The sequence below is a fragment of the Myotis daubentonii genome, chromosome 19 (genome assembly GCF_963259705.1).
Source record: "Myotis daubentonii chromosome 19, mMyoDau2.1, whole genome shotgun sequence".
In the NCBI taxonomy this organism is placed as follows: Eukaryota; Metazoa; Chordata; class Mammalia; order Chiroptera; family Vespertilionidae; genus Myotis; species Myotis daubentonii.
Window position 1 is genome coordinate 2,717,047 of NC_081858.1, and position 26,967 is coordinate 2,744,013.

Below are 26,967 nucleotides of genomic sequence, written 5' to 3' on the forward strand. Positions count from 1 at the left end.
AATTGCTACATTAAAGACTTTCATGTTCTTTTAAACAGAACAACCAACTTGGTTGCCTTTCAGAAAAACAGGTAGGAGAGAGACATGCTGGCCAATATTGCGATGCATGTATCTCAAATAAAAATAACTTTCTTTTTACTTATGGTATCTCATTAATGGTGAGATTTAATGCTTGAATAATAACTTTTAGTTTATTTTGTAAATAGTAGTGGAATAGGCTTTTAAATTTCTTCTTCATTAAATTTAAATTTACTTTTAAACAACATTCTTTTTGGCTAGTGTTCATTTGCATATGTATGACAATTTTATTTTGGACTTTACTAGAACCAGTTGCTTATAAAATATTGGCTTCACATATAAATGAGTTTATATGAGACCTTGATTATATTGTGAAAATCTAACTTATTAAGTAATTAAAGTATGCACTTTTTATTGAAAGAGAAAAGTAAGCAAACCTGTACATTTGACCCATGAAGTATAGATGCCACCCCACCCCTCAGCCAATCCGAAGAGCAGGCTAGGTAGGTGTATGAAGCATTATGTACCCTCCTGTTTTAAAATTCTATTGCTGAATATTCTGGCTTCCTGCCAAGTTTAGAGGCTAAAACCTCTATAACATTTAAAATACATAAATATAAGTAGAACACAGTTATTAATTTTTATTTTTCAAAGCTTCCCACGTTATTTCAAATATATTAGATCAGCCTAATGTGGTTCAAAAATATTTCTTTTAAGAAGAGAGAATAAATCCTTGTATAATTCCAGGGCCCTTGAAATGTCCCAAAGCTATCTTTTGGTTAAAGTCTTGAAATTTAACTTGGAAAGACTATCAAATATATGTAACCCAAAGATTATATTATACACTTTTTGTAATTATTCTAAAAGACATTAATTAGATTTAAACCGGTTTTAATATTAAAATTTTGGTTCAGACCATAGAATTAATCCTTTTTTTAAAAAAAATTAGGACAATAAAATATTATATCCTAGGTTGAAATTTTACCACATATAGTACACAGACACACATACATATAAAGACTACAATATATTTTGAACTATTAATTTTCCCAGAGAAAATGCAAGAATTATTTTTTTCAAAAATGAATTTCCATGCTTCATGCATTTTGTTATCACAACCATATAATTTCTCCCAATTTAGTTTGAACTTTTAATTTTTAGAAGCCTCAAATTTTAGGTGGCAAATTAAATACTTAGCATTTCTTGGATTAGTAATATATTTATATTTTAATCTTTTTTCCCAAACCCAGCCTGTATATTTTTCTGGTGTCATTTTCACCATCTTCCAAAGAAAAACAGTCTTGAGCCTATTCTATAGCATCTGTGAAGAGATGAGGCTTAGGCCAAGAGGTCACCCAATATCAGGTGGGGCACGCCTTCTCTTAAGCTACCCTTTTTCTCTTCATGGGTATAGAAGTCCTGGACGCATCCCTAAATTGTGAGAAATGGCTCATCTACCCAAATTTCAAATTATGGACTGGGAAACAAAAACATGGTGAAAATGAGACTTTTCATAACATTCCCGAGAGTGGGCGTCCATTTTACAGGATCACCAAGAGACCTAGCAATAAATGGGCTGGGGCCTTTTCCAGTTTCCTCCCTTTGTCTCGGGGAATCTTTCTAGGACCTGCACTATCGGCCATGTGTACTGCTTATATTCTCTCTCCCCACCCCCACACTCTGTTTGCTCTGGGGAAATTCAGTAATGGCCTGGCCACATACTGTTTCTTTTCTATGAAGATAAATCAAAGGCATGCTTAATAGACTAACAGTAAACAAAACAAATTAAACCAAACAAAGACAGATAAAAATAACAATCAAGAGACAAGCATGCGTAACACACAGACAAGACTTAATAAATCAGAGTTTTTTTCATGGATCTTTCAGATGTTTTACATGGCCTGGGACTTAGAGCCAGATGTGGCCCAGAGGGCTCCCAGGTGGGATCCCAGTGAACACCCACAAACAGCCTGTTGTTTACAGGTTTCAACATATCCTGCTCTCCATAGCGTTGACTGGCGTCTAAAGTCACTTTAGCTAAAACCCGCCAGCCCCAAGGTGTCATATGGTGATTCTCAGACAGGGCATTAAGGAGCCTTTTGTAAGTGGACTGTTAGCCCCATTTTCTCTAGTTGATGAGCCTCCTCACACCAGAGGCTGAGGATCCGGGCTTCACAGGCTCTGCCTTAGGAGGAGGAGGGGGCGGTGATAAATCCTCCCGGCGTTCTGCACGCGTTGGATCCTCAATATGAAGTGGGCAATATGCAGCTCGAACCAGAGCCCACATAGTGAAAGATGACAAGGGCACTCGTTTTCCTTGAGCCTGATTTCTCCTTAAATTCCTATCTGCTTGTTTCCAGAGATCAAGGTCTAGGAACCAAGGATTATACTCAATGATAATATGCAAAAACTGTAAGAGGATGCTTTCTGACACTTTAATTCCTTTATCCTGGAGCATGCAAGCTAAAAGTCTACAATAATGTTTTTGCCTTTTACTCGAATTCTTACACATTATAACCTGGCTGATTCCAGAAAAGTCCCCATCCACTTACAGTCATGATTCCGAAGCTGGCACAGGCTTTGTGCACCAGTGAGTTTCCACCTTTCCCATGAGTTTCCACTTTTCCTTTTCACTTCGTTTTTCGCTCAGGCGAATCTTTTCCAGTCTCCTGTTCGAGGCACCAATTGCTGCGATCTGCACAGTGAGGTTCAGGATCTGAAGGAGAGGCTGACACACAAATGAAAATGCTATACAAGAAATATGAATTTAGAAGGCATTGGGGGGCAGGGGGAGACCTTTCTTGAAGAGGCACGCCAAGACTGGCCTTGTCTGCTTTTTATTCAGTTTTAGATACACATCCTGCCCTCAGTAAAGCATGGCAAGCACATAGCAGACTGTCTCACAGGGCAGTAAAGATCGGTAAGGTCCAGTAAACATTTACTTGGAGGCTATCAGGTCAGGAGATTGCTTTGAGCCACGACTATCTCAACATGAACAACCGATGCCTAGCATAAGCCCTGCTAATGCTCAAGGTCCATTGGCTGCCTGCGTTCCTTGATGCATGCTCATGACAGTGTTGGCATGCAGTGCCTTCCCACACCTCCCTTCACAAATTCCCCAAACCCCCATCCATCTAATTTTGTTTTGGGAAGAAGGTTTTGAGATGGCATTTGTGTGATGCATGCTTTTACATACGTACACTCATATATGGTTATATATATATATATATATATATATATATATATATATATATATACACATACACACACACACACACATGCATGCATTAATATGCTTCCTCAATACATGCAATGTGCAAGGTGTTTTGCTAGAAACATTGGGGGTTGGAAAAGTAGTTTTAAATCTATTCTCAAAGATCTCAAACTCTGTTAATGGGAAAAAGTATAATATAAAGCAATAAGTGTTAGAAGCCAAATAACTGGTAGGGTCATGTGGAAAGAGAGTTTAGAGATGGAAGAAATCACTCTCACTGCAGTGGTCAGGGAAGACTGTACAGAGGAGCTGTACCATCAACCTGGTTTTGACATATAAAGACTGTTCTTATATATTAAACTAGTGGCCCGGTGCACGAAATTTGTGCACAGGTGGGGGGTGTTCCTCAGCCGACCTGCACCCTCTCCAATCTGGGACATCCCTCTCACAATCCAGGACTGCTGGCTCCTAACTGCTCACCTGCCTGCCTGCCTGCCTGATAGCCCCTAACCACTCTGCTTGCCAGCCTACTTGCCCCAAACTGCCCCCCCACTGGCCTGCTTGCCCTCAACTGCCCCCCCTGCTGGCCGGCTTGCCCCCAACTGCCCCCCTGCCAGCCTGCTTGCCCCGAACTGTCCCCCACTGCCAGGCTGATCACCCCCAACTGCCCCCCACTGCTGGCCTGCTTGCCCCCAACTGCCCTCCCCTCCTGGCCTGATCACCCCTAACGGCCTCTGCCTTGGCCCCCGCCATCATGGCTTTGTCTGGAAGGTCTCCCAGTCTAATTAGCATATTACCCTTTATTACCCTTTTATGTGTGTGTGTGTGTGTGTGTGTGTGTGTGTGTGTGTGTGTATATATATATATATATATATATATATATATAGAGAGAGAGAGAGAGAGAGAGAGAGAGAGAGAGGAAGGGAGAGGGGAGATATCAATGATAGAGAATTATGAATCAGCTGCTTCCTGCACACCCCTTACTGGAGATTGAGCCCACAACCCGGGCATGTGCCCCTGACCAGAATTGAACCTGGGATCCTGAAATCTGCAGGTTGACACTCTATCCACTGAGCCAAACCAGCCAGGACACCACCAGTCAGTTTTAGAACGTTGTATTGCTTCTAGAAGAAACCCCATGCCACCTTCCTCATCTAGCTGCCTGCCCCACCCAGCCATCTGCACACTGCTGTTTCAGACATTTCACGGGAATGGGACCATACACAATGGGCGTTTTGTGACCTCAGAGTGGCAGGTTGCAGGGTCCTATGTGACTGATATTAATCATGTGAGGAGCGGCTGCACCATTTCCATTCTGACAGCAGTGTGTGAGGGCTTGGATTTATCCACATCCTTGCCAACACTTGCTATCATCTAACTTTTGGTTCTAGCCTCCAAGGTGACCTCGGGGTCCTGCTGAAGCATTGCTCTCTAGAGCAACAATCTATTCTTTTCAATTCAGTTTTAAAAGTGCAAGTTGTTTAAAATATCTGCACAAACATCCCTATTGGTAAGTTCTTGCTGCTCAGGATCTGCTATGACACAGCTTGTATGTCTCAGGCCAACCTCACCCCCCTGCTGCCTGGTCCTGTCTGGTACTGGGGTGGGCCCTGCGGAGGGCTCTGGGGGCACCAGCCAACCCTCTGAGGGGCTGGCCACAGGCTGTGTTGGGCTTTGGGAGCCGAGGGAGGAAGAGTGAGGTCCAGGAGCAGCTTTGGGGTCATGCCTGTAGTGCTGGCTGTGCTGCTCCCTGCAGGCCGAGGTGAGCTGTGCTGGGGCGGAGGGGGGCGGAGGGGGGTGTCTTCTCTGAATGAAACCATCAGAGCCGAGGAGCTCCTGGGTGCCCGTCTGCGGGCTCCACTGTGCCCACCGTCCTGGCTTCTACACCTCAGAAGGCAAAGGTCCGATCAACAAAAATGAAAACTTTAAAGAGCTGACGTGGGCTCCACCTCAGAGTGGCTCAGACACGGTTCATGGTCCCACGTGGGACTGCAGACACCAGTGGGTGTGGGCAGTGGCCACGTGGGCCCAGCATGGCCCTCTGGCAGGGCCTGAGTGCAAGGAGGAGCCGGAGATTCATTGGTAGAGAAAGTCCATGGGGCTGAAGGCTCCCTCTTCAAACACTGATCGCTGGTCACGGTCTGGCCCCCAACTCCCATCCACGGGGCCCTCCTCACAAAGTAAAGGGCACCAGGCAAAGTCTCTTCCTGGCTGTCCCCACGGACCTGTTGGCTCTCCTGAGTCTTTGGGGGCAGATTGTGGGGCTCCCCGCTGGGCAGCGCAGCCACAGCTGCAGTCCTGAGGCCAGGCTCTGGGCTCAGAGTTGGGGTTCCCAGTGTCACAGGCTTCTGATCTGCAGTCCACTGATCCGCAGTGCTCACAACCGCAGTCCCCCCATCTGCAGCCCCCCTGGTCCAGAGCCCCCCTGGTACATATTCCCCCTGATCTGAAGCCCCCCCAATCTGCAGCCCCCTGTACAGTGACGCTGAGCTCATTGTGAATGTGTCATTATTCCAGGCCCGAGAGTGTGCTCGCCACTCAGGGGCTGGTGGCACTGGGAGCCTGCGGCTGCTCAGGTCCCTGCTGTTTGGTGGCCACATTATGGCATCTGGGCTAATTTGCATATTTCTCTATTATATATATATATATATATATATATATATATATATATATATATACACATACATACATATATATACACTAGAGGCCTGGTGCACAAAAATTTGTGCACTTTGGGGGGTCCCTCAGCCCAGCCTGTGCCCTCTCGCAGTCTGGGACCCCTCAGGGGATGTCCAGCTGCTGGCTTGTCCCCTGGGAGCAGGCCTAAGCTGGCAGTCAGACATCCCTCTGGCAGCCCAGGAGCCCTTGGGGGATGCCCACTTGCCAGCGGGGAGTAGGCCTAAGCTGCAGTCAGACATCCTTAGTGCTGCTAAGGAGGTGGGAGAGGCTCCCGCCACCACCGCTGTGCTGGCAGCCAGCAGCCTGGCTTGTGGCTGAGCAGAACTACCCCTGTGGGAGTGCACTGACCACCAGGGGACAGCTCCTGCATTGAGAATCTGCCCCCTGGTGATCAGTGTGTGTCATAGTGACCAGTCATTCCCAGTTGTTCTGCTGTTACGGTCAATTTGCATATTACCCTTTTATTATATGGGATAGAGGCCTGGTGCACAGGTGGGGGCTGGCTGGTTTGCCCTGAAGGGTGTCCCAGATCAGGGTGGGGGTTCCGCTGGGGTGCCAGGCCAGCCTGGGTGAGGAGCTGAGGGCTGTTTTCAGGCTGGTCACACCCCTTCAGGGTGGGGGTCCCCACTATGGTGCCTGGCCAGCCTAAGTGAGGGATTGATGGCTGTTTGCAGGCTGGCCACGTCCCCCAGCGACCCAAGCTCCCAGCCTCTCCATTTTTTCTTCTTTCCCCCCCTGGAATTTATTTATCTTCTATAATTGAAACTTTGTGGCCTTGAGCAGAACCAGGCCGGCCAGGCAGGTGGGAAGCTTGGCTTTCTCCATCTCTGGGGGCAACCCAAGCCTCCTGCTCACTCCAGCTCAATGGCCACCACCATCTTAGTTGGGTTAATTTGCATACTTGCTCCTGATTGGCTGGTGGGCATGGCTTATGGGTGTGGCTTGAGTGTAGTGGAGGGATGGTTAATTTGCATGTTTCTCTTTTATTATATAGGATGTTTGAATATGTTGCTAAAAACTGTCATTGAAAAAAATAACGGCAAAAAGGCAAACCAATGATAATAGGTAGGGAAGTTACAAAGTTTCTGAAATCTCACAATGTGCTGTGACTATTGTCCCAATAGTGAAGAGTAACTGACATGCTAATTTAGTAGGTGACCACTCTCTTGAAACCCCCAGGAGATCTCTTTCTAACTTTTCCTTTTGCAACACTAGGATTAAAAAACCAATCAGAGGAGAAAGACAAATAGGTAAGAGTTCTGCCCATTCAATATGATTGAGTGAGTGAGTGAGTGACTGAGCCTTCCTTCTATTGGTTTAAGGAATTTAACAAAACCTACGTTAACTATCAATAAATAGTGTGGTACTATGCTAGGCACTGCCCTCAAAATGCTTAGAGGAGGAGCCGTCCCCGAAAACTAGTACACACTGGGATCGTTGCATATGAAGTATGCTCTTGATGATCCCAAGGGAACATTCAATAAAACTAGAAATTCAGGATGGCTTTATGGAGAAGGGAAAAACTTTTGTTGAGTTTGTTTTTCTCAGAGTGTATAAGGAAAAGTAGGAGTTAGCTTGATGAAGGGGAACTTTATCAAAGTTGGTTAATTTATATCTATAAATATGATGCCAATGTAACTGTCATTATTGATTACATGTAGAATTTCTATAGGACATTACTTCATAATTGTTTCCCGGACAGATTAATGTAATCTTTAGCTCATAGTACCAAATAGCACTGAGATTGCAGTTATCAAGAACAATGAATTTGTAAAATATAATGGGATCTAAGATAGTTCTTTTAAGTAATTCACTAGTGTTTGTGTTTATATCTTAAGTTGGTAGAACACAAGGTCTAACCATATAACTTCTAATTAAAAAATTGGTTATAAGATTGAGGGAAAATGTCAAGAGTTATCCTTGAAAATTTTATTGAAAAATATTTTTAAAGTTTGCACAAATTAACCAAGTTAGACTATTAACAACGAATGAGAAATGTTGCATGTGTGTGAGCAGTGTATGTGTGTTTAGGAGGAGATGATTCACAAAAGCATGCTAAATTATCCTTAGATAAGTATATTAAAGAAGTATCAAAATTATAATCTCAGTCTGTTCATAAAATGATGACAATAAAAACTATTTACCAAAACTTAGGGGATGTGGCGGAAGCTCTAATTTGAAGTAAATTCAAGCTTAAAATAATTTAGTTATAAAAAAATGTATAATCATTATTGTCAAATAGCTAGACAACTTAAATCAACCTCAGAAAAGCAGAAGAAATAAAATAGTAAAATTAGCAACATAAATAAATTAATTATAACAGAAAAAATCAGTAGAGAAAATTTTAATCAAAAATATAAAATGTATCATATTTAGAATAAATAAGATATAAAGCTACAGATGTATAAATGTGGCATTTTAACAAGAACACTATTTGAAAAACTTCATGCTACTTTGAAAAGGACAATAAATTGGGAAATCTCTAGGGTTTTTATAAATCACCAAAAGTGATTTAAACAAAAACAGACATTTTAAACAGATGAAATAATATGGCAACATTTTCAAAGAATTATTATGGAATTTTCTATCAGTTAAAAGTTTTAGGAACAGATAGTTTTACTGATGAGTTCTTTAAAACATCTAATTCATATAATATAACACTAATACAAACATCTTATCTATAATTAATGTAAAATTCTAAGGAGCATTCTCATTTGTGGATGTGAATATAAAAATATCTAAATAAGACACTAATAAATAAATGATAAATAAAATAAACATCTATACATATAAAAGCCTAAGTGGCCATTATGACTGATCCACCAAATAACTGGTTGACTGGTCTCTATGATGCGCACTGACCACCAGGGGGCAGACGCTCAATGCAGGTGCTGCCCTCTGGTGGTCATTGCGCTCCCATAGCCAACCTCCTGTGGTCCCATCCCCCTGGCTGGTTGTCCCAGATCAGCCCCGATGGGGACTGGGCAAGATGGCCCCAATCGCCCTGATCGCTGGCCAGGCCGAGGGACCCCATTGGTGCACAAATCCGTGCACCAGGCATCCTGTGTGCATATAAGAGCTTTGGTTAATATTTTTCCAACTCCCTCTCCCCACTTCCCTCTGAGATTCATCAGTCTGTTCCATGTTTCCATGCCTGTGCATTGAGCATCTGCCCCCTGGTGGATGGTGGGCATCATAGCTACCGGTTGAACGGTCGAATGGTGGCTTAGGCTTTTATATATATAGACTAGGGGCCCGGTGCACGAAATTCGTGCACTGGGTGTGTGGGGGGGGGAGTGTCCCTCAGCCCAGCCTGCCCCCTCTCACATACTGGAAGCCCTCAGGCGTTGACCCCCATCACCCTCCAATTGCAGGATCGGCCCCTTTCCCAGGCCTGACGCCTCTGGCCTAGGCGTCCGGCCTGGGCAGCGGGGACCTGCAGTGGCAGCGGGGGGCACCGCGATCGCGCGGGCTCTGCCCCTGCCCCTGCAGGATGCCTCTGGCCTAGGCGTCCGGCCCGGGCAGCAGGGACCCACAGCTGCAGCGGCCCCGCGATCGTGGGCTTCGCTTTAGGCCCAGGCAAAGGGCCCCTAGCTCCTGGGACTGCCAGCTTCAACCATGCCCAGCTCCCATCGCTGGCTCCACCCCTACTTCCTGCTATCACTGGCCAGGGCGGAAAAGGGACCTGATTCTCTTATCATGGCTGGGGGGCAGGGCAAAGATGGCCCCAGGGCCGCCTTTGCCCTGCCCCCCAGCTCTTAGCTCCCCCCTGGGTTTCCAATCACTGTCAGTGTCAGGGGGCTTCTTCCTGCTTTCCCTTTTGCCTCCCTGCATTGTGCCTACATATGCAAATTAACCGCCATCTTGTTGACAGTTAACTGCCAATCTTAGTTGGCAGTTAATTTGCATATAGCCCTGATTAGCCAATGAAAAGGGTATCGTTGTACGCCAATTACCATTTTTCTCTTTTATTAGTGTTGACTAGAGGCCCGGTGCACAAAAATTTGTGCACTGGGGGGGGGTCCCTCAGCGCGGCCTGTGCCCTCTCGCAGTCTGGGACCCCTTGGGAGATAACGACCTACAGGCTTAGGCCTGCTCCCAGGTGGCAGAGGGCAGGCACAATCCCTAGGTGCAGCCGCTGGTCAGGCTCAGGGTAGGGCCAATTCGGGGTTGGGGCACCGCCCCCTGTCACACTCAAGGCAGGGTCGATGGGGAGGTTGCAGCACCACCCCCTGTCACGCACAGAGCAGGGCCGATCAGGGGGTTGGGGCACTGCCCCCTATCAGTCACAGAGCAGGGCCCATCAGGGGGTTGAAGAGCTCCCCCCTGTCAGGAACAGAGCAGGGCCCATAGAGAGGTTGTGGCCACGCCCCCTATCACACACAGAGCTGCAGGGCGATCAGGGGTTTGGTTGCTGCCCCCTGTCACCCTGATCCCGGTGCTGGGAGGTCTCCTTGCTCTGCTGATCCTGGGGCCAGGACCCCTCTCAGCTCTGCAGATCCCTGGCCGGGAGGCCTCTCGGCTCCGCTGATCCCGGGGCCCTGAGGCCTCTCTTCCCTGCCGCTTCAGGGCTGTTTGGCTTCGCTCCGCTTGGAGCCTGAGTATGCAAATTAACCGCCATCCTTTAGCTTCTATAATTGAAACATTGTATCTTTTGGAGTTGTTGCTTCAGGAGCTCAGAGCCCCGCAGCTGCAGATGGGGAACCTTAGCTTCCTCATGCTGGGGCAACCAAGCCTCCCTGTTCGCATCAGCTGCCTGGCTGCCGGCCGCCATCTTGGCTGACAGTTAATTTGCATATCGCCCTGATTAGCCAATGGGAAAGGTAGCGGTCATACACCAATTACCATGTTTCTCTTTTATTAGTGTAGATGGCATAAAAAGGTGGTCTAGTTGTTTTTTTCACGTATCTGTCCAATTTTCCTAGCACTATTTATTGAATAGACTATCTTTTAAAAAGTATTATTATTTTTTATTGATTTCATAGAAAGGAAGGGAAAGGGAGAGAGAGATAAACACATCAATGATTAGAAATACTCTATCAGCTGTCTACTGCAACTCCCCAGTGGGGATCAAGCTTGCAACCTGGGCATATGCCCTGACTGGGAGTTCAACTGGTGACCTCTTTGTTCCTGAGTCGATGCTCAACCATTGCATCACCCTGGCTGGGATAAACAGACTATCTGTAATCCATTGTTTTTTCCTGCTTTGTCAAACATTAATTGACTATAAGGGTATGGATTTATTCTGGGCTCACTATTCTGTTTCATTTACATACATGTGTGTTTTTAGGTCAGTACCATGCTGTTTGGATTACTATGGCCTTATAGTATACTAGTAGTTTGGTATCAGGTAGCATGATTCCTCTAACTTTGTTCTTTTTTCTCAAGATTGCTATTACTATTCGGGGTCTTTTGTGGTTCCATGTAAATCTTTGAAATGTTTGTCCTAGAAATACACCATTGGTATTTTGACCAGAATTACATTGATTGTGTAGTATGGACATTTTAATGATGTTAAGTTTTTCTATCCATGAACATGGCATGTGCTCCCACTTATTTGTATTTTCCTCAATTGCTTTCTTCAGTGTCTTATACATTTCAGAACACAGGTCTTTCACATCCTTGGTTAAAGTTATTCCTAGGTATTTTATTCTTTTTGAAGCAATTATGAATGGGATTGGTTTTTTAGTTGCCCTTTCTGATAGTTCATTATTAGTGTATAAAAATGCTACTGTTTTCTGAATATTTATTTTGTATCCTACTGAATTCATTTATCATTTATAATAGGTTTTTGGTGCAATCTTTAAGATTCTCTATGTACAATACCATGTCATCTGCAAATAATGACAGTTTTAATTTCTCCTTTCCAATCTGCTACAATTCCCTGTCTTGGAAGGGTGGCCTTATGTTGTAGGTGACCCATGGGGCCCAGTGTTAACAGCCTCCCTGATCACCAGACTGGGTGCTCTAATGATATCCCTTGTGCATGTTGCATGGGTCCTCCTGTAGTAATTGAGTCTTGATTGCTATTGGCCCATTTGTACATGGGATCAACCTTCGGGCTCGCTAACAGTGAGGCTCAACCCCAACACAGCGTGCAGGCTGCTGTGCGGTGCCGACCACACCAAGTGGATTCACCTCAGCAGCGATGGTGCTGCCAACAGCTCCCTGTGGCTGTGCTGCTTGTGAAGCTCATTGGCCCCTGCTCTGTTGGTGTCTGAAGCTGGCCTCTGTGTGGACTGGTTCTGGGCCTCCTCGGAGGCCCTGTGGTGAGGGCCAATGCCAGATGCTGTCTGTGCTTGGCCCTAAACAGCCTTTTGGAGCTACCGACAGGCCACAACTTGTGGCCCCGCTTCTAGGCCTGGGTTCATGTCGAAAGGACCAAGCTGTGCACACATCTGCTTTTACTAGCCACAGGCTCTGGAGAAGGTCAGACAGAGACTCCCAGCACCCAAGGTCCACCTCTGCTGAAGGTTGTCTGTTAGTCTCAGTCACTTACTGAGCCTCTGGCTGTAGATAGGATGTAAGCTCCACAGGGGGTGGTGAGAGGGATTCCAACGGGTGGGGCCATTGCTTCCCCCAGGCTAATGCTGCATGGAGGCTACAGCTCTGCCTGAGAAAGACGGCTTCTGCAGTCCCAAACTCTCTCATGCAGCTCTAGTCCACTATGCCCTCCCTCTGCTGGGGCATTTTGTGGCTGCAAACAAAATGTTGTGTGTTGACCCTTTAAGAGGGTGCCTGTGTTTCTAGCCACCCACTCTCCTGGCAGACAGAAACCCCTCTGCTTTTCATAATGCCAGGAATTATGTGGGCACCTTACTGGTTCTGGTGCTACAGGCTGGGGATCCTGGCTTGTAATATAGACGCCAGACTTCTCAGAGGGAAGCCCTGTGGCCAAGATATTTCTTCGGAACTTTGGCTCTGCCTGTGGGAGCCTGGCCAGACTGCTTGCACCTCTGTACTTCCTTCCTACCAGTCTTAATGTAGCCTCCTCGGTAAGGTCATTTTGAGCCTTCTCTCCAGCTGGCCTTCAAGTGGTTATTCAGGATGAATTTTCCATATTTTAGTTGTAATTCCAGTTTGGTCCTGGGAGAAGGTTAGTGTACCTTTTACCTAATCTGTTACCATCTTGGAACTGGATACTAATTTTCTTGAAAGTGATTTGATAATAGTTATCAAGAACTATAGAGAAGTTCCTACCATCAGTCCTGATAAAAATATATCCTCCAAAAATTATGAAAAATGCCTGAAAAATTATGTGTAAGAGTATTATTAGTTTATGTACAATATACAATGTATAATAGAAGCAATCTAAATGTTCACAATAAAGACGAGTTTGGAATAATTATGGTATGTCTATATGAGGTAACATTATAAGGCCATTACAAATCATGTTTGCATAAAGTAATTTCTGACATGGGAGAATGCTCATGATATAATCTCTCTGTGTCTCTCCTCCTTCTCTCTCTCAAATAATAAAATAAAATTTTCCACAACACACAGCTTCTAATAATTAATTCTCAGACATAATAATTAATTCACATCCAATGTTTAAAACATTTTGGACCCATGTTAACCTTCTAACCCTTTCTCTAGTCAAGAGGAGTCTCCTTAAAACCAACTGCTATTCATCTACCCAACACAGCTCAGAACCAAAATTCACCAATACATTGTTTTCATGAGTGGCTCCCGTGGTTGCTATGCCATCACAAAACACTGAGGAATTCCAAACACCCAACTCTTTGAATTAAAAACACAGTAATTTCATGAATTTTTTGTTCAGATTTGAGAGAATGGTTCTATAGTAACTCACACATCTTCAGAGTTAGGGTAGTATTATGTCAAGTATTTCAGGGAATGATCGTGTGTGTTTTTTTTTTATCTCACAAGAAAAGGAATATTTAAGGTGGTTTTGTGATTTCCCCTTCAAACTTTCATAGCTAAAATTTAGTTTTACTCTGAAATATTCAAAATATATACTTTTAAAGCTAAGTAAACCAAATGAAAAAATGATCTACCTAAATCTGGCTCCATATCTATATGAGTTTCAGAAATAAGAAAGGCTCTCTGTATTCATTAAACATTGAGCACAGATGTAGGCATAGGAAGAGGAGAATGAACATTCAGAGGTATTTGTCCATGTTTTCTCTTTCAACCGTCACTACTTTTTACCCAGCACTGACCTGTGGATGAGAAGGGCTGTAGCTTTCGAGAGCTCTGAGCTTGACCAGTCACTGGCCCTTGAAAATTCTCCATGGGCTGTCTAATCAGACACATCAGAACAAGTTTAACCTCAGAGGAGAAGACTCTAGGCCAGGTTCTGGACATGGTTGGGACTCAAACAAAGAGGATTGAATATGGAAATCACTTCTGACATATAATTCTCATTTCTTCCCATTTGCCTATTTCTTTAGTCCTTTGTATCAATACACAAAATTTTCAAACAGATCTTGAGTTGGGGAAGAGAAGAAACTATATATTTATTCAAACTTATAAAATAAAATTTGAAAATCAGAGTGAAAGAAAAAGGCAATACAAACTTGCCAGCCATATCATAGTTGCTCTAACAAAGATGCATATTTAGTCCTGACAAAAATAAAATATAATCAGGAATATTTCTTTCTTTATTCATGCTTTCTGACTGACTGAGATTCTTAAAATTTTAGAAAATGAATAAAAATGTAAAAATAATTTTAAAATAATTTTTATTTTTTCATGAGATTTATAATTCAATATTTTTGTGCTTCTGCTTCTTCCAAGTTTCTCTCTATCTCTATCTCTATCTCTATCTTTATCTCTATCTCTATCTCTATATCATCTCTTTATCTCTATGTCTCTCTATCTCTATCTCTATCTCTATCTCTATCTCTATCTCTATCTCTATCTCTATCTCTATCTATCTCTATCTTTATCTCTTCTCTATCCCTATCTCTATCCCAGACAAGGAACTTGAATTTCAAAGCAAATGAAGTTGCTGTCCTCTTTTTTTGACACCCTTTTGGGAGAAAAACTGTTAGGAATCTTGAAATAACACCTCCCATTCCCTTAATGTTCAGTGGAACACATTGTATTATTGTTGGTAATGCTTGCTGCTATAACAAACAAAACCCGAAATTATGTAAAGGTCAAACATGAGAGTTTACTTTTCTCTCAGATAAAGCTGGTTGACTTACAGCTCTCATCCAAATGGTGAGTCAAGGATCCAGATCTCTTCTACCTATTACTCCATCATCAACACTTGACTTCCCAAACTGCCATTAATCTGTGTCAAGCTAGTAAAAGAGGAAAAATGATAAAAAATGGTATATGGGAGATATTTTTAGGGTCAGGCCTTGAAGTGAAACCCATCACTTATGTTAAAATTCCACTGGCTAGAGTTCAGTCACATGGCCATGTCCGGGAGAAAAGGAAAGTGGGGAGTAGAGCCTAGCTATGTGACAAGGAAGAAGAGAATACAGTCTTAGCGAACAGTTAGCCAGTCTATGTTTTCGCAACTGAAAAATTCTACTTGCTTAGAATGACGTTTTGATTTATAAGAAAATCATTTGCATTGGAGCACAGTCGAGAGATACAACTCAACTATTACCAACATGTGAATCAATCATAGCAGAGTGAATCATATACAATGGAAGAGTGTCTCACTAAGTACAGATATTTCTATGCATCCATTTCAAGCAAAATAAATCAAGGGCAAGTTCTAATGATGATTTCATGAGCATCTGGAGACGCATGTTTGGAGACTCAAACTACCCAGCAAAAGAGAGGGTGTAATGATGAGGCAGAGGGACATCATTCTGGTCAGAAGTTAACAACCTACAGGAAAAAACTAGATAGTTTGGATTTTGTTTTAGCCATTGTGCTAGCTAATATAGAGAGATGTTGACAACCATTATTATTATAGCACAGTAGTGACAGCATTCCCGGGGTTAAAAATGGGAAGCCTGAGCAAAGCTGTGTGTATTTGTTCCAAAACCTATATTATTTCCTGCTATAATTTTGTTCAATGGGGCAAATGGATTTATAAGTTATAGTCTCTAAGACTAAAATAATTTCATTTATGGCATTTTCACACTTGTACAATAAATGTTTGATAAACACATTTCTTTTCTTCTGAAATTGAATTTTAACCATTCATTTGCTGTTGCTGGTGGTCCACACAAGTACAGATAAAAGCATTGATCTAGCAAGAAAACAGATTATCTCTTAAAAGAGGGTAGTTTGGATTGACAGGTGATGGTGATTCGGTGCATGTCTAATGAATACTGTATATAACCATCAGAAATGAGAAAGCTGCAACCCCCGGCTCTCACCTGCCCACTTCTAGCAGGAAGGACTGCTTAAATCTGCCTTCTCTTTTAGGGCACGAAGGCTGAAGCCATCGATAGGAAATAATGCCCAAAGTTATCTAGATGATTGGGGGTTACTGATACCTAGATGGTGCTTTGAGATAGGCAGAAGTTGTTAGGAGAAACCTTGGTTCGACAGGTACCATCAGAAGTGAGGTTGGTTTCAACTACAGCTGCCTGTCAGGCAACAGGCATAAACAGCCTCAGCCAAGCAGCACAGTGGTTCCCCAGGGATGCTATCCCATCAAGGGCATTACCCAGACACTTCACTCCATTGGAAAGAACCCAGGTTCTGGTCGCTCTGGCAAGATGACATCGAATCTAATGTATGGTGAGTTTATTTGCCCAGAAATTGGTTTGCTGGCTTTTAGGGACTTGGACTTGATCTGAGTTCAAACATTTTGGAGGAGAATGTTCCAGTTTGGATTCTATCCAGTGACCTCAATATGGATTTAGAACTCCCTGTTTCCTCGTCCTGAACATCAGCAGCTTGATCCATGTGCTCTTTCTCTAGCCTAGTCAAGGCAGGGGGCTTTTAGTGAATAGCTCAGTACTGCCAATCAGATATCTCAACTGCCTAGTAATAGCCATATTGGGGTAGGTTCCTTTGATTTTTAAGAGTCATCTATATAACTCCTTCAGTATGAGATGATCTCATTATAAAAATCTCTGTTTTCAAAGTAATATTTTCTTTAAGAGATTCAGGTCACAGCCCAAATTCCCAGTGTTATTTCAGCTCTGGGTATATCTGAAGGAAGCTATTATGTCCAGTGGTCAAGCTTCATATCTTACCTCATTGAGAAGATAATAAAATCACTTGCAGTTAGAACGTATTGGTCATTTAAATGATCACTGAAATTACAGATGAAATAGACCCCTGTGCCATCCAGGTTCTCATGCTAGCCAGAGTATGTGTATTTTCTCTTTTGTAACATTCCATAAAAGCGTCCTACACAGCGTGAGATCATAATGATTTCTTGGCCACTTGTGGCAAGTGCTAACTATTCCAAATGAACTAAATTTGGGCCTGATTCCCATCTGGAAGATTCTTGAAATGGATCAGTCTGAAAGACAATGTCTTTTTCTTCATCCCCTACCCCCCACCACCCATCTCTGCCTGGAAGTGGTACAGGGCCATATCATCATGGACTCTGACAGAAGAAATGAGGGTGGTTCCCCTGGTCATATTTGTCAAGCAAGAACATATGAATTATTGGTTGAGGTCTGGAGGCATATTATTGGAAAGTCAAAATATTTATGAGACATTTTCAATGTTATATTTTCATTTTTGTGCTTAAAAAACACATATGAGAATACTCTGGAGCTTCTGTGAGACATTCTCCTCACTGAGTACTGCCATGTGATTCCAGAGCCCCAACTGCATTTGCTTTATGGAGAGTAGCACACTTTAATTATTTTGCTCATGAGAAAAAGGATGAGGTAGAATTTATTTGCACCCTAGTGAAGAGCAAAGGACACCAAAGTGTGCTGAAGAAATGGTGGTTTCTCAGAATTTTCACAGAGAGAACTCCTGAGTGGATGGAGTCATTGTACAGCATAAGGCGCAGAGATCGAACAGGACCAGACCCGGGCACCACAGCACTGGGTACCATGCTCATGTTCACATGTGAGCAACAGCTAACTATCACACGGCCACAGGTCCTGCTCCATTAGTAGTGACCATTGCAATATTTATTTTAGGTCTAGTTTCACTTAATTTGTAAATTAATTTTGAGAGTAGTGCATAAGGGCTATATGTGTAAGGAGTTTATGCCTAGATTGAAAGGAATTAAAGTCAGCACAGGGCTTCATGAGAGTTATTTCATCTAAAGAGGCATCCATACATTATACAAGTTGAAGAAATATTGAGGCATAGGATTACCTTTCATCTTTCTTTGAGTGTCTAAACTCATTCTGTTTACCTCTCCAAAAGATTTCCACAGAAAGTGCCATTTCCTAATTTTAGCGACTTGTGAGGCCAAAGGATTGGACTATACTGGACCATATTTAAAAAGAAGAAAACTTTATTGAATTTGCACTTTTTCTGCAAGATGTTCTGGCCACATTGATAAAACAACACCTCATATGGAGATCTCTAAGCAATTGTTCATAAATATTGTGGATTAACAAAAACAGGTCAGTAGCATATACTCTTCCTAGATGCTTTCTGCTGTCCTCTGCTGAGAAGAAGTCACACTGTAGCTGCTGCTGAATTTTTGATAATGACCTGTTTCATAGAAAGTGTTCAAAAATTAAACTGAATGAAAGAATGAACTCAGGTCAATGACAAGAAGCCATTAAACACGAAATCGATATTAGCAATTGGTTAGTTGATCAAAGAATAATGCACTGGGATGGAAGACATCCCATAGAGCTTTGGAAAGTTCCCTGATGAACAGCCTATTGACTGAGGTGCTAGGGGCCTAGTGAATATGAACTTCCTCCTTTCATGCTATGGAAGCAGAAGAAATCCAGTCTGCTAGTCCTCTAGACAACTGCTTGATTGTTCTCTGCTGGTGACCCTATGACATGTTAGAGTAGTTGGGTTTGGAGGGAGTAAACCACCTGGATACCTATCTAGGCCACAGAATAAAGCAATGAGAAGAAAAGTCCTCAGGGAGCTGTTGGGAAAGAATTATGGCTACAACACAGAGTGTGGAGGGAGGAGGAAGACAGGTAGTAAAGAAGCTGTTGAATGTTGTATTAACTCACCCCTATTGTGTGCTGACTTGCTTGAGTCTCAGTGAGGATATAAAGCATTAGTTGAGACTGGGATGCCAGGGACAGGCCTGTTCATCTGGTTTTTCCCAGCTCTCAAAGTGGCATGACGTATAGGATGGTTTCTTTCGAAGAAATTTCTTCTCTTCAACTGAGCACTCAGCTCTGAGTGGGAGAGGGCATTCCCCCAGGGAGTGGGTGCTGGCAAGCCCTGAATGATGAGGCTGCATTTGAATTGCATTTTCATCTGACAGGAAACAAATGGAGTTTTATCTCCAGCTTGGAGAATTCACTTTTGGACAACTCACTTTTCCTTTTTATAAATCAACTAGAGGCCCGGTGCACAAAAATTTGTGCACTTGCGGGGAAGGGGGGGTCCCTCAGCCTGGCCTGTGCCCTCTCGCACTCTGGGACCCCTCGGGAGATAACGACCTGCTGGCGTAGGCCCACTCCCGGGTAGCAGAGGGCAGGCCCAATCCCTAGGTGCAGCCCCTGGTCGGGCTCAGAGCAGGGCTGATTGGGGAGTTGGGGCGCCGCCCCCTGTCATGCACAGAGCAGGGCAGATCGGGAAGTTACGATGCCACCCTCAGTCACGCTCAGGCTAGGGCCGATTGGGGGGTTGGGGCACCGCCTCCTGTCACACTCAAGGCAGGGTCGATGGGCAGGTTGCAGCGCCACCCCCTGTCACACACAGAGCAGGGCCCATCAGGGGGTTGAGGAGCTCCCCCCGTCACTCACAGAGTAGGGCCGATAGGGGAGTTGGGGCGCTGCACCCTGTCACACTCAGGGCAGGGCCGATGGGGAGGTTATGGCTCTACCCCATCACACACAGAGCAGGGCCTGTGGGGGGGGGCATTGGGGCTCCGCACCCTGTCACACACAGAGCAGGGCCGATCAGGGGGTTGGGGCACTGCAGCCTGTCACACACAGAGCCACAGGCAACCAGGGGGTTGGGGAGCTCCCCCCTATCAGGCACAGAGCAGGGCTGATCAGGGGGTTGGGGCGCCTTCCCCTCTCACGAACAGAGCAGGGCGGATAGGGAGGTTGTGGCCCCGCCCCCTGTCACACACAGAGCCGCAGGGTGATCAGGGGGTTTGGGCGCTGCCCCCTGTCACACTGATCCCGGTACCGGGAGGCCTCGCGGCTCCGCTGATCCCAGTGCTGGGAGGCATATTACCCTTTTACTATATAGGATAGAGGCCTGGTGCATGGGTAGGGGCCAGCTGGTTTGCCCTGAAGGGTGTCCTGGATCAGGGTGGGGGTCCCCACTGGGGTGCCTGGCCAGCCTGGGTGAGGGGATGATGGCTGTTTGCAGCTGGTCACACACCCTTAAGGGTGGGGTTCCCCACTGGGGTGCCTGGCAAGTCTGGGTGAGGGGCTGAGGGCTGTTTTCAGGCTGGCGGGTGACAGAAGCTCCCAACCGCTCCTTTTTTTCTTTTTTCTTTTTTTTTTTTTTTTATTCTGGGCCAGCTTTAGCCCTGAGGCTTGTCTCCAACTCGTAGGCCTCCGCTGCTGAAAGCAGGTTTCTGGCCTTTGTTTATCTTCTGTATTCGAAACAATGTTGCGATCCTGCTGGCTGAAGCCCAGTGACTAAAGCAGGTTTCTGGGGTTTTGTTTAGCTTCTATATTTGTAACATAGTTTCTTAGAGTTGCAGCTCAGAGGCCGGCAGCAGCAGGCGGGGAATGTTGGAGTCCTCCGTCACTGAAGCAAGCAAGCCTCATGTTCGCTTTAAGCTGCCTGGCTGCCAGTTAATTTGCATATTGCCCTGATTAGCCAATGGGAAGGGTAGTGGTCGTACGCCAATTACCATGTTTCTCTTTTATTAGATAGGATGTTCTCGCCTGTAAAATAAAGACAGTGATGCTCCTTCTTTTTGGAGCGATTATTAGAATACATCTGTCCTTAAGTTACTTTCAGCATTATGGGAGAAAGGAGCTTATGCAGTTCTTCACTGTTCAATTTATGGACTATGTATACAGTGGGGTCTTGACTTATGAGTGTCCCGACTAACGAGTTTTTTGAGATACCAGCTGTCTCTCAGCTGATTTTTTGCATTGAGTTGATAGAGTAATTTGAGTTAACGAGCTCCTTAACGAGCTCCTTAATGAGCTTGGTCTCAGAACGAATTAAACTTGTAAGTCAAGGCCCCACTGTATCTGCATTCTTTGGCTATCCCCCTTGTCATCATCTACCTCTGGGAATATTACTAAATGGGGTTTTCTCTTTAATATATCTCGAGTACTCATACATTTTCTCATTTCAAAAAAATAGACGATGTTAGAAGAAGTATGAAGTTAACGTCTTCTTTCTTCCACTTACCATGGGACTTCGCTGTGTGATTAGTCTCACTGAGCTTCTATTATCTCATCTGTAGATTGGGACAATTTAAAGCACCTCCTGGGATTGCTGAGAATAATAGGCATGGATGCAATTTAAGGGCTGCAAAGGGCCACTCACATGCCAGGCACCAAGAGCGGCCAGTTTATGGGACAAAATGACTCTTTGGGGCCATCAAATCAGGATGCCTTCATGTCCTAAAGGGCTTGGTGACATCAGCTCTTCTGACCCCTTGGTTCTATGCTCTCTGACATTCCCCACCCAGAGTTTTCCAGGTGGGAAGCTTGAAAGCATTGGGGATGCCCAGTGATGTCAGTCTCACCCTTTTCATCACTTAAATAGTGTCAACTTCCCTGCACATTTAGTGCTAAGGCTTAAACTGAAGACAAACATGAGGCTCTAGCAGCGGTTCTCAACCTTCCTAATGCCCAACCCTTTCATACAGTTCCTCATGTTGTGGTGACCCACAACCATAAAATCATTTTTGTTGCTACTTCATAACTGTAATTTTGCTACTGTTATGAATTGTAATGTAAATATCTGATATGCAGGATGTATTTTCATTGTTCGCGACCCACAGGTTGAGAACCGCTGTGAGTCTACGGGCATAGTTAACATTTTTTTTTCCTCTGCCTCAATAACACCTGAAACTTGCTTCAATTATAACATTTACTGTCCTGACTCATAATTATTGACCTGTTTGCCTCTCCTGTTGAAGCACAAAGTTTTCTAAGGGAACATAGAGTGTTCATTTGTAACGCCCTGAGCTTCTCATAGTGTCTGGTGCAGAGTATGTGTCTAATGCCAAATAAAGTATTTCTACTAGAATTTCATCTCTTCCATACACCTCACCCAGAAGCACCCCTCCCACACTGGCAATTTAGACATCTGTCCTCTTCTGACTGAAGTCAGTTCCAGATGCTCCCAGACATCTGATCATTCTTCTAACTTGAGTGATGACTTTCACCTGGGACTGCTAATGACCTCATATGGAGTTCACACCCTGATGGTGAGATTCATTAGCCTGTGGATCTGCTATGTGGGCATTTCTGAGAGAAAACAGGTAAAAGTGTTACATGTGTAAAAATAGGAAGGAAGGCAAAAAAGACAAGAAAAGAAAAAAAAGATAGGCCCAGAGGACAGTGGGAGCATTGTAGAGGGCAAGTTTTTAAAATTGCTCAACAGTAAGAAGGTTAAATAAAATCTATAGAAACAAAACTCTGTTGGTAGAATTTAGCTCAGCTTGTGGACTAGTGTTTCCCAAAGTACATTTCACAGAGCCAATTTTATTGTTATTAATAGTTATAAACTTTAAAAAGTGTTTTGTTTTGTTTTTAAATAAGTTTATGAGATAGTATCCTATATCCTATATAATAAAAGGCTAATATGCAAATTGTCCCTTCGGGAGTTCGACCTACTGGGAGTTCGACCACTTACTATGATGTGCGCTGACCACCAGAGGGCGGCATGGAATGAAGGAAGGCCCTGGCCGGCAGCCCCAATTGGCCCTGCTCACCGGCCAGGACTAGGGACCCTACCCATGCATGAATTTCCTGCACTGGGCCTCTAGTATTATATAAAGTTAAATAGATTTTCTTACCCTGGAATACCTAATAGCCTTTTATATGCTGATGCAGTTTAGACATCTTTGAGAAGAAATAATCACATTGCATTGGACAATTTTTGACGACCCTTCGTTGGAGAATTCCATGGAATTTAGTATTCCTTAGAACACATTTTGGGAAATGTGGCCATAGAGACATGGGTTTGAATTTTATTAAGGCATTGACAGTTGGTTCCCATAGTAACATGGACCTAACAATAGTGTAATTAGGTGGGCTCTTTCTTGATTAAACCACTGTCCTGAAAGGAATTGATTAATAGCTGGACATATTGTTTCTAGGGTTCTGCTCCAGACTTTTCAATGCCCTATCTTGGTCAAGTCATTCATACATATAGAATTTCACACTTTTCTTTAAAAGAAAAAAATGCTAAAAATAGAAGCAGATGCAACAAATAATAGTTTGTAATTCCCAAGGCTTTTAGCTGTCCAAAGTCATTATGAGTTAACTAGAGGCCTGGTGCATGAATTCATGCATGGGGGAGGGAGGAGAAGGAACTGTAGGAGGTTGACTGGTGGCTCCTAGGAGGGAGCCAGCTCTTGGCCCCCCTAGGAAAGGGGCCACATCTGCTGCTGCCCACCCCTGGTTCTCTGTCCCAGCCTGGGGACCGAAGGCCCCGGCGAGGTCAGGAGAGGAGGCGATGGTCGCCAGGCTGGGTACAGAAGGAACAGACACTAGACACCGGACACAGGACGCCAACACCACCCCGCCACCATGTGTTTCCCTGCTTCCCCCCCCCCCTGCTCCTTCCCTTGCCACTGGTCCATTGTGGGTGAGCGGCTCCCAGGGAAGGGAGAGGACAGGAGTGAAACAAACCCTTGTGTCGAGGGCTGACTTTCAATAGATTGCAGAGAGGGAGCTGCTCTGCTACGTACAAAACCCCGACCCAGAAGCAGGTCGTCTATGAATGGTTTAGCACCAGGGGCCAATGAGGGCCAGCAACCAGGGGAGGCTACTGTGGGCAGTTGGCCATCCATGAGAGGTTGGCTGTGGGAGTGCACTGACCACCAGGGGGCAGCTCCTTCATTGATCATCTGGCTCCTGGTAGTCAGTGTGCATCATGGCAAGTGGTCAACTGCCGGGGTCCAACCCCAGCAGGTCCAGGGGTTCCCAAAGGCGTGGACGGAGTCGGCGAAGAAGGAAGGACACGGAGACAGCGTTCAGTTGATCAGCAGCCTAGCCAGGATCTCCAGCCAAGTTCTGGTCTCGATCCCCAGAGAGGTTCTGCTTAGGCTCTCCAGAGAGGTTCTGTCCAGGTTCTCCAGTCAGGTTCAGTCACCAGGTTCTAGTCAGGTTCTCTTGCCAATTTCTGTAGTCAGGTTCAGATGCTGGGGTCCATCTTCTGTCTCTAGAGAACGTTCTGTGTAGGTTCTGTGCCTAGGCTCTGTCTCTCTTGGTCCTGTCTTCCAAGCCCTGTGTTCTAAGTTCTGTGTCTTTCTGTCTTCTGAATTCTGTCTGTTTTTGTCTTGTTGCACCTGTATTTATACCAGTTGATTCTAATCCTGTCAATTTCTATTACAAAGGTTAGAGTGTTTCTTATCTCCATTCCAGGGAGTAAAGATTATGTAGCTTAAGCATGATTGTTTGTAGTTAAATTGATTAACTACCCGCCTGGCACTTAGTTAAGGGGTTTCATCCCTTCCCTAACTTCAGGGGAAAATCCCTACCTGGGGATTCAACCTTTCTCGGAGAGGTGACCTTGGTTAAAACACAGCGCCAAGAAGGTGAGCAAACATATTAAGAACAGTATGTCATATATGCCAGGTCCCTTGAAACAGCAAGGATGGACCGGCTCCCGGCAGTCAACCAGTTGTTCCAGTCATTCAGTCATAATGGTTGCATAGGCTTTTATATATTTGGATAGTACAAGGTGGTTACCAAAACATATACCTAACCAAAACCCACACTGAATCATTTAGTGTTATCAAATCAAGAGAGATAACAATCCAATTGCCTTTTGGCCTAGCAGACCCTACATTTTAGTGGACACATTAATAAACTAAAATGTTTCTATAGAAGAATAATCAAGATGATGTGTCTGGAAGCCATATAATAGAATAAAATTTTTTTAAAAAATTGAGAATGTTCATCCTCAAGAATAAAAAGCTTAGAAGGAGGATATACTATATATTTCAAATATTTGAACTTTTGCATGTGGACAGGGGATGTTATGGGCAGAATTGTATTCTTCCTCCCAAATTTATATGTTGAAGCTTTAACCCCCAGTATCTCAGAATGTGACAGCATTTGGAGGTAGAGCTTTTAAGAAGGGAATTAAATTAAGATGAGCTCATTATAATGTACCCTTATTCAAAATGACTGGTACCCTTGTAAGAAGAGGAGATGGTTCAGGGCAGGACACACAGGGAAGGAAGAAAGACCCTCTGAAACCTGGAGAGAGGTGCTGCCTACAAGCCAAGGAGAGTCCTCAGAAGAAACAACTCTGCTGACACCTTGATTTCGGCCTTCTGGTCTCCAAATTTGTGAGAAAATAAATGTCTGTTGCCTAAGCCTCCCCATCTGCGGTCTCCATGGAGCCAGGAGCATGTTGAATAAAAGGACAGCGTTATTCTCTGGATTAGTGGAAGGAAGAACTAAGACCAACATGTGGGGAAACTGTGGCTCAACTAGGAAGTGGGTGGTTTGACAAAGTGGTAAGTTTCACAGTCACTGGAAGTGCCCACACAGAGACTGGCTGGCCACCCATTAGGGCTGTTGCAGGGAGGATATCTGAACTGGGCAGGAGGAACCCTAGGAGGCGCTGGAAGACTTTTCTCAGGGTCTCTGGTTCTCTGGGAGTGGAAAGGAGCTTATGAAACACCCAGATGATTAACCAGGCATGGTTCCCTCCCAGCAGCACCCAGAGATGGCAAAGCCTATGCTGCCCACCTTTCCAGGCTGTGAGATTCCCAGAACCAGGGCTACTTCAGAACCATTTATTTGTCTGTGACATTTGAAGCACCATTGTATGTAGTGTGTGAGTAATTTATGCTCATCAGGTTCAGTGTTTCAGAGCAAAGGCAGATAAATGGACAAGAGTAAGTGCAGGGTGGCATGGCCTTGATGTGGTAGCAGTGAAATCTACGTCAAATAAGATCTCCCAACCTGTGAATTTGGGTGTGGTTTGCTTGAAAAATCGAGATGCTACCTTATTTATCCCAGAGGCCTTCCAGAAGGCCTGGGTTTCTTGTTTAGCATTTGTTTTCAGGGGGATGCTATGGTTCAGGGCAGGGTGGCACCCTGAGGGATGATGAGGCAAGACTGACACAAAGTCTGTTCGGCGAGACCACAGGCACAAATGGGGGAAGCATTGCCCTCCTGGTGAATTTGGCTCTGCAGGCAGAGTAGGTGCCTTCCACATCACTAAGCCAGTTAGAAATGAGACCCTTGAAACTTAAGGATGAATGATTCAAGAACAAGGAAGCGAGCAGGGGGAGAGAAGAGAGAAGGTGGCACCAGTTATGGGCAAAAGAGTATGACAGTCTGCCTAGGCCACATGTCTGACAGCCCTCCTGGTGCTTGTTTTGACTTCTCCGACTGCACAAGCAGTGCATGCAGATGATATTACATCTCACAGCAAAATATGCAAAAGCGACGTGCTAAGTAATGCAAATAAAAATATGCTTTCCCCCCTCCAAACAAATCTCCTCATGCATTGCAACTATCCATGGCCTGGTGAGAGGTAGGGAAAGAGACCAGCAGGAACTGGTCACTCAGGTGTAAACCACTCTCTGGAGTCAATATGCATGTTCTGGGAGGTGAGTTTCAGCTGCATGGGATTGCTCGCTATTCTTTGGACATAGCAAGCGTTTTGATTTCACTCATTCATGCAAGCATGAGAGCATTGTTCATCCGATTCACCCAGCATATTGTGCACCAACTGGCATCCAGGGACAGCCAGGCATGGAAGACGGCGCCGTGAAGGACACTGAGATAAGCCATATTAATCTCTTGGCTTTGGGAGTTCATAGTTTCTCTGCTTTTGCTCATGCATGTCCCTCAGCCCGAAACGTTCTTCACTCTCCTTTCTCC